Here is a 7624-nt window from a genome sequence, read left to right on the forward strand (position 1 = left end):
TTTATTTTATATGAGTATACTGTTGCCATCTTCAGACACATAAGAAGAGGTCATCAGAACCCATTACAGATGGTTGTGAGCCACTATGTGGCTACTAGGAATTGAACTCAGGACCTCTGGAAGAGCAGTCAGAGGTGTTAACCACTGAGCCATCTCTCCAATTCCCTTGTGTTGGAATTTTGATGGTAATTGCATTGAATCTGTAGATTGTTTTTGGTAGGATGGCCATTTTTATTATGTTAATCCTACCAATCCATGAGCATGGGAAATCTTTTCATCTTCTGAGGTTGTCTTTATTTTTTCAGGAATTTGAAGTTCTTGTCGTATAGATCTTTCACTTGCTTGGTAAGAATTATACCAAGATATTTATACTATTTGTGTATAAATGTATACAATTTTATACTATTTTATACAAGGGTATTATTTTCCAAATTTCTTTCTCAGACTATCATTTGTATAAAAGAGGACTACTGATACATTTGAATTCATTTTAAATCCCACCACCTTGCTGAAGTTGCTTATGAGCGGTAGGAGTTCTCTGGTGGAATTTTGGGAATCGCTTATGTATACTGTCATATTTGCAAAGAGTGATATTTTGACTTCTTCCTTTCCAATTTGTATCCCCTTGACCTTCTTTTGTTGTCTAATTCTCTGGCTAGAACTTCAAGTACTATATTGATCGGTAGGGAGAAAATGGGCAGCTTTGTCTAGTCCCTGATTTTAGTGGGATTGCTTCAAGCTTCTCTCCATTTAATTTGGTGTTGGCTACTGGTTTGCTGTATATTGCTTTTACTATGGATAGGTATAGGCCTTGAATTCCTGATCTTTCTAAAACTTTTACCATGAAGTGGTGTTAAATTTTATCAAATGCATTCTTAGCATCTAATGAGATGATCATGTGACTTTTTTCCTTGAGTTTGTTTATATAGTTTATTACATTGATGGATTTTTGTATATTGAACCATTCCTACATTTCTGGGATGATACCTACTTGATCGTGCTGAATGATGGCTTTGATATGTTCTTGGATGCAGTTTGTGAGATTTTTATTGAATATTTTTGCATCGATATTCATAAGAGAAATTGGTCTGAAGTTCTCTTTCTTTGTTGAGTCTTTGTGCTTTGTGTGGTTTAAGTATCAGAGTAACTGTGGCTTCATAGAATGAATTGGGTAGTGTTCCTTCTGTTTCTCTCTTCTGGACTAGCTCAAGGAGTATTTGAATTAGGTCTTCTTTGAAGATTTGATAGAATTCTGAACTAAAACCTTCTGGCCCTGGGCTTTTTTTGGTTGGGAGGTTTTTTTTTTTTTTTTAGTATAGAATAGAGTTTATTTAGGGCATGGGGAGGGAAGTAAAGAAGGTAGCAGAGGCAGAGAAAGGCAGAGAGGAGGAGAGAGTAGAGAAATAGGGGCAGGCCATGACCACGAGGAGAGAGGAGGGAAGGGAGTTGGGAGAGAGGGGAACAAAATGGCAACAGGCAAGGTAGAAAAGTAGGACTAAGAGAGGGTTGGTGTGGACTCCTTCTCCAACCTTGTTGCTTGGGAGTGACTTGGTTCTGTAAAGCAGCCCCGGACAGGCTGCAAGCTGGAGTTGAGCACCTGCTGTGTGGAGGAGTCCTGACTGCTGCCCCTTAGATCAAAGACTTAGCAAGTCTCATGCTTATGTTAAAGGTTTACCGGATCTTCCTTTCGAGATCTCCTTCTGGTCTGGTGTTACTGGATTTTCTCCTGTTTATGTTATATGGGCAAGTGTCGAATTCCTCTGGGTCTGGTTCCCAAGCCTAACTATAAATACTGAGTGAATTACAGTAAAGCTCTCTTATCACATCTACCTGGCGTCTGTGTCTTTCCTTACTAACTGCTTGCTCCCACAGATAATTGTTCGTCCCAGTCCTAGAGCACCCACCGGGAGACAACAGGTTGGCAGGTTTTTAGTGACTATTTCTATTTCCTTAGGGGTTATAGGACTGTTTAGATAGTTTACCTGATCTTGATTTAACTATGGTATGTGGTATCTACCTAGAAAATCCTCCATTTCATCTAGATTTTCCAGTTTTGTTTAGCATAGACTTTGGTAGTAGGTCTGATGATTTTTTGAATTTTCTGTTTCTGTTATTATGTCTCCCTTTTCATTTCTGATTTTGTTAATTTGGATACTGTCTCTGTGCTCTTTAGTTACAATTTTGCTAAGGGTTTATCTATCTTGTAGATTTTCTCAAAGAACCAGCAATTGGTTTTGTTGCTTCTTTGTATCATTCTGTTTCTAACTGGTTGATATCAGCCCTAAGTTTGACTATTTCCTGTGGTCTACTCCTCTTGGGTGTGTTTGCTCCTTTCTGTACTAGAGTTTTCAGGTGTGTTAAGTTGTATTTATGGACCCCTCCAATTTCTTTGTGAAGGCACTTAGTGCCATGAATTTTCCTGCTTTCATTGTTTCCCATAAGTTTGGGTATGATGTGCCTTCATTTTCATTGAATTCTATAAAATCTTTGATTTCTTTATTTCTTCCCTGACCAGGTTATCACTGAGCAGATAGTTTTCAGTTTCCATGAATATGTGGGCTTTCTGTTATTTTTGTTTTAGTCCATGGTGATCTGATAGAATGCATAGGATTATTTCATTCTTCTTGTATCTGTGAATCTTTTCTGTGTGTGTGTGTTGTCTGATAATATGGTCAATTTTGGAGAAGGTTCCATGAGATGCTTAGAAGGTTTATTCTCTTATTTTGGTGTGAAATGTTCTGTAGATATTGTTAAATCCAAACTAACTTCTGTTAGTTTCACTGGGTCTGTTTAGTTTCTGTTCCAATTACCTGTCCATTGGTGAGAGTAGTGTGTTATGATCACCCACTATTAATGTGTAAGGTTTTGAGCTTTAGTAAAGTTTCTTTTACAAATGTGGGTACCCTTGCATTTAAGGCATAAATGTTCAGAATTGAGACTTTCTCTTGGTGAATTTTTCTTTTGATGAATATAAAGTGTCCAACCATATTTATGGTTGAAAGTCTATTTCAATGGATATTAGAATGGCAACTCCAGCTTGTTTCCTGTGATCCTTTGCTTGGAAAACTTTTTTCTAGCCTTTTTACTCTGAGGTGGTGTCTGTCTTTGCCACTAAGGTGTGTTTCTTGTATTCAGCAACATGCTGGATGCTGTTTATGTATCTAGTCTGTTAGCCTGTGTCCTTTTATTGGGGACTTGAGTCCATTGATATTGACAGATGTTAAAGATAGATGATTGTTAGTTAGTTCCTGTTATTTTTGTTGCTGGAGGTGATACTATGTGTGTGTGATTCTCTTGAGTTTGTTATGAAATGTTTAATTTCTTGTGTTTTCTTTGGTGTAGTTACCCTCCTTGTGTTGGAGATTTTGTTCCAGATTCTCTGTAGGGCTTGGTTTCTCCATCTATGGTGATTGAGAGTTTTGCTGAGTATAGTATCCTTGGCTGGCTTTTGTATTCTCTTAGGGTCTGGATGAGATCTGTGCAGGATTTTCTGGCTTTTTGAGTTTCTGTTGAGAAGTCTGGTGTAATTCTCAATAGTTCTACCTTTATATGCTACTTGGCCTTTTCCTCTTACAGCTTTTAATATTCTTTCTTTGTTCTGTGCATTTACTGTTTTGATTATTATGTGATGAGAGGATTTTCTTTTCTGTTCCAATCTATTTGGTGTTCTGTAGGCTTCTTTGTACATTTATGGCCATCTCTTTCTTTAGGTTAGGGAAATTTTCTTCTGATTTTGTTGATGTGGTCTGGCCCCATTCAGCTGGGATTCTTCACCCTCTTCTATTCCTATTATTTTTAGATTTGATCTTTTATGTCCTGAATTTCCTGGATGTTTTGGGTCAGGAGTTTTTTTACATTTTGTATTTTCTTTGACAGATGTCAATATCTTCTATGATATCTTCTACACAAGATATTCTCTTTATCTCTTGTATTCTGTTGGTGATGCTTGCATATGTAGCTCCTGATCTCTTTCCTAGATTGTCCATCTGCAGGGTTGCCTCCTTTTGTGTTTTCTTTATTGTTTCTATTTCCATTTTTATGTCTTGGACTGTTTTGTTCAATTCCTTCACCTGCTTGATTGTATTTTCCTGTATTTCTTTCAGGGATTTATTTGTTTTCTCTTTAAAGGCTTTTACCTGTTTACCTGTATTTTCCTGTATTTTTTTTTCTTCTCACTCCAGCCCTGCTCGCTCCGGCCCAAAGATTTATTTATTATATTATATCTAAGTACACTTCACTGTCTTCAGATGCACCAGAAGAGGCCATCAGATCTCATTATGGTTGGTTGTGAGCCACACCATGTGGTTGCTGGGATTTGAACTCAGGACCTCCAGAAGAGCAGTCGGTGCTCTTAACCGCTGAGCCATCTCTCCAACTCTCCTGTATTTCTTTAAGGGAGTTATTTATATCCTCCTTAAAGGCCTCTATTATCTTCATGAGATGGGATTTTAGGTCATTATCTTGGCTTTTCAGGCATGTTAGGGTATCCAGGGCTTGCTGTGATAAGAGAACTGGGTTCTGATGGTATGTCACTTATGATCTTGCACTTGTCTCTCACTATCTGGTTATCTCTGGTGTTAACTGGCCTGGGTGTCTCTGACTGAAGAAGCCTCCTTGAAGGCAGGTAGAGCTCTGTGACCTGGGTTAGAGCTGGTCTCATGGGAGGCAGGCAGTGTTGTTTCTGGTTAGGGTGTGCCTCCTGCATCTCTAGTTAGAGCAGGCCTCCTGTGTCCCTGGTTACTGTGAACCTCATGGGCCAACCTGTAGGGTGTGGGAGGGTATCAGCCCAGATGATCTTGCCTGAGTTGATAAGTAGACCGGAAGGCTTTCCTTTAGTTTCTAATTTATTGGTATATTATAAATTATCTTACTAGCTTTTAAAAAAGTTCTCCCATTCATCAAAACCAAACCACTAATGGTGCATACTTTTTTTTTCCCCTGAGACGGTTTCTCTCTGTAGCCCTGGCTGTCCTGGAGTTCACTCTGTAGACCAGGCTCGCCTTGAACTCAGAAATCCACCTGCCTCGCCAGGCGATGGTGGCACATGCCTTTAATCCCAGTACTTGGGAGGCAGAGAGGCAGGTGGATTTGAGTTCGAGGCCAGCCTGGTCTACAGAGTGAGTTCTAGGACAGCCAGGGTTACACAGAGAAACCCTGTCTCGAAAAACCAAACCAAACCAAACCAAACGTAATCCACTTGCCTCTGCCTCCCACGTGCCTAGATTAAAAGCGTGCGCCACCATTGCCTGGCAATGTATAACTCAGGCTGGCCTCAAACTTGTGTTCCTCCTGCCTCTGTCTCCTTCAGCAAATCCTACCAGCATGTGCCACCACAACCGGCTGGTGCACACTTATACTCCCAGTGCTTGGGAAGCAAATCCAGGAATTCTGTGAGTTCTAGACCAGCCTGGTCTATGCATAAGCTCTAGTCTGGTCTAGCCTGGTCTGTGCAGTAAGCTCTAGCCTGGTCTAGCCTGGTCTATGCAGAGCTACATAGGAAGACTGTCGCCAGTAAAAAATAATTCCACCTCTTCAAATTTCAGTACTGTTTTTATTTAAACATTCACTCAGTTTCCATCTTCATTTACAAATGAATTGAACCCAGGTCCTCTGGAAGAACAAGCCAGTGCTCTTAACTGCTAAGCCATCTAGCCAGTTGACTTAGTTCGGGGTTTTATTATTGTGATGAGATGTGACCAAGGCAGCTTTTATAAAGGACATTTAATTGGGGCTGGCTTCTAGTTGCAGAGGTCCAGTCTATTATCATCATGGTGGGAAGCATGGCAGCTTCCAGGAGGAAATGGTGCAGGAGAAGGAGCTGAGTGTTTCACATGTTGATCTGAAGGCAGCCAGGAAAGCCTGTCTCTTCCACATTGGGCTGAGCTTGAGAGCTAAGAACCCTCAAAGCCCATCTACACATTGACACACTTCCTCTAACAAGGGTGTACCCCCACCCCCTTTGCAGTGAGCATTTACCAATAGACTCACCTACCAAGGATTTACCACTGGACTGCACAGTTTTTGTATATTATGTAAGTATGATTTAGAATATCTGAAATGTTAAGAACAATGAAACTTGGCTGTCAACTATCATATGGACAGCTCAAGAATACACTTCCAAGGAGTTTGTCATCTTACGCCAAAACCTGGCTCTTAAGATCAACAAGATGGCTCAGTGGATGAAGGCATTTGCCACTATGTCTGATGACCTGAGATTGTTTCCTGGGGCCCACACTGTAGAAAGAGAGAACCAACTTTTCCAAGGTCTTTTCTGATCTCCCCTTGAATACTATGGCACATGTACTCCACTCCCCAACCCCGATAAATAATACATTTAAAATGCTTGGTTCTTAGAAGGACATAGAATTCAGTTCCTCCTAGTTCCCCTCAGTCTTGAGTAAGGCAAGGCCATGTGGCATCTGAGTGTGGGTTCTTTAAGTTGGAATTTAGTTTCTGTTCTGCTGCAGTGTGTGGCAGGTCACATCAAATCTCTAAGTCCCGTTCTTCCTAGTGAAAGTACCATAGTGCTGAGCATTACAGGAGGTCCCGGAGGACCCACAGAATCCCACATCTAGTGAATGTATAGCATTGCTGTCACCCGTTTTTGCATGACTTTGGCAAGCATCTAACCTGCCAGTACCTCAGGAAGAGGAGGGCTGGTAGTCCCAAGAAACTGAACATAGGAGTCTGTGTCTTTTTCCTTTGGCGTCCGTCATTCCGGCTGTTCACCTCATCCACACTGGGACCCATGGTGCCCTCTCTTGCACTGGCGACTGCTCTCTGTTTTGGGCCCAGCTGGGGCTCTGAGCAGCATGAAGTATAAATAGCATATGTTAGACACTTAGGAAGCATGTCCCAGTTCTGTCGTGACATAGAAAGAAGGAAAGGGATGGAGGGCTTGGTTTGCTTTGTGTGGAGGAAGAAAAACTTAAAGATGAACATGTGGGTGGCTTTCCTGAGTGACAGACATAATTATTCTCCTGTGGCTCCAAGGAGGTCATGGGCATGCAATCATGGTTGCCTGGACAAGACCTGCTTGCAATGATGGGCTGTGGGAAGCATGTGGACCTGGGAGCCAGACACTCTTGTCCAGAGCCTTGCTACTCACAGTATAGTTGTATCAGCAGTCAGGGTCTCACCCAGAACTTTTGGAATCTAGTCAATGTTCACCACATCCACAGGCATGTACACAGAAGACTGAGGCCAACACTTCTCAACCCCAGACTCTTTTTTTTTTTCCGAGACAAGGTTTCTCTGTGTAGCTCTGGCTATCCTGGAACTCACTCTGTAGACCAGGCTGGCCTCGAACTCAGAAATCCACCTGCTTCTCCCTCCCAAGTGCTGGGATTAAAGGCATGCGCCACCACCACCTGGCTAAGCCCAGACTCTTTCTCCCCAGTCAAATGACACAGGGCAGTCCATGGGCCACGGGTACTGATTCTCAACGTTCTAGTTCTTCCCTAGGTCATCAGCTTTGCTTGGGAGCTTGTTAGAAATGAAACTCCCAGACCCTAGATTTTCTTCTTTCCTCTCTCAGACCCACTCCCTCCTGACCCGTAGTCTGTCTAGGTTGAGCACAGTGGGTCTGGCTCCTTCACAATGGGACGACGACGACGACGACGAC

This window comes from Mastomys coucha, unplaced genomic scaffold, assembly GCF_008632895.1.
Source record: "Mastomys coucha isolate ucsf_1 unplaced genomic scaffold, UCSF_Mcou_1 pScaffold9, whole genome shotgun sequence".
Lineage (NCBI taxonomy): Eukaryota > Metazoa > Chordata > Mammalia > Rodentia > Muridae > Mastomys > Mastomys coucha.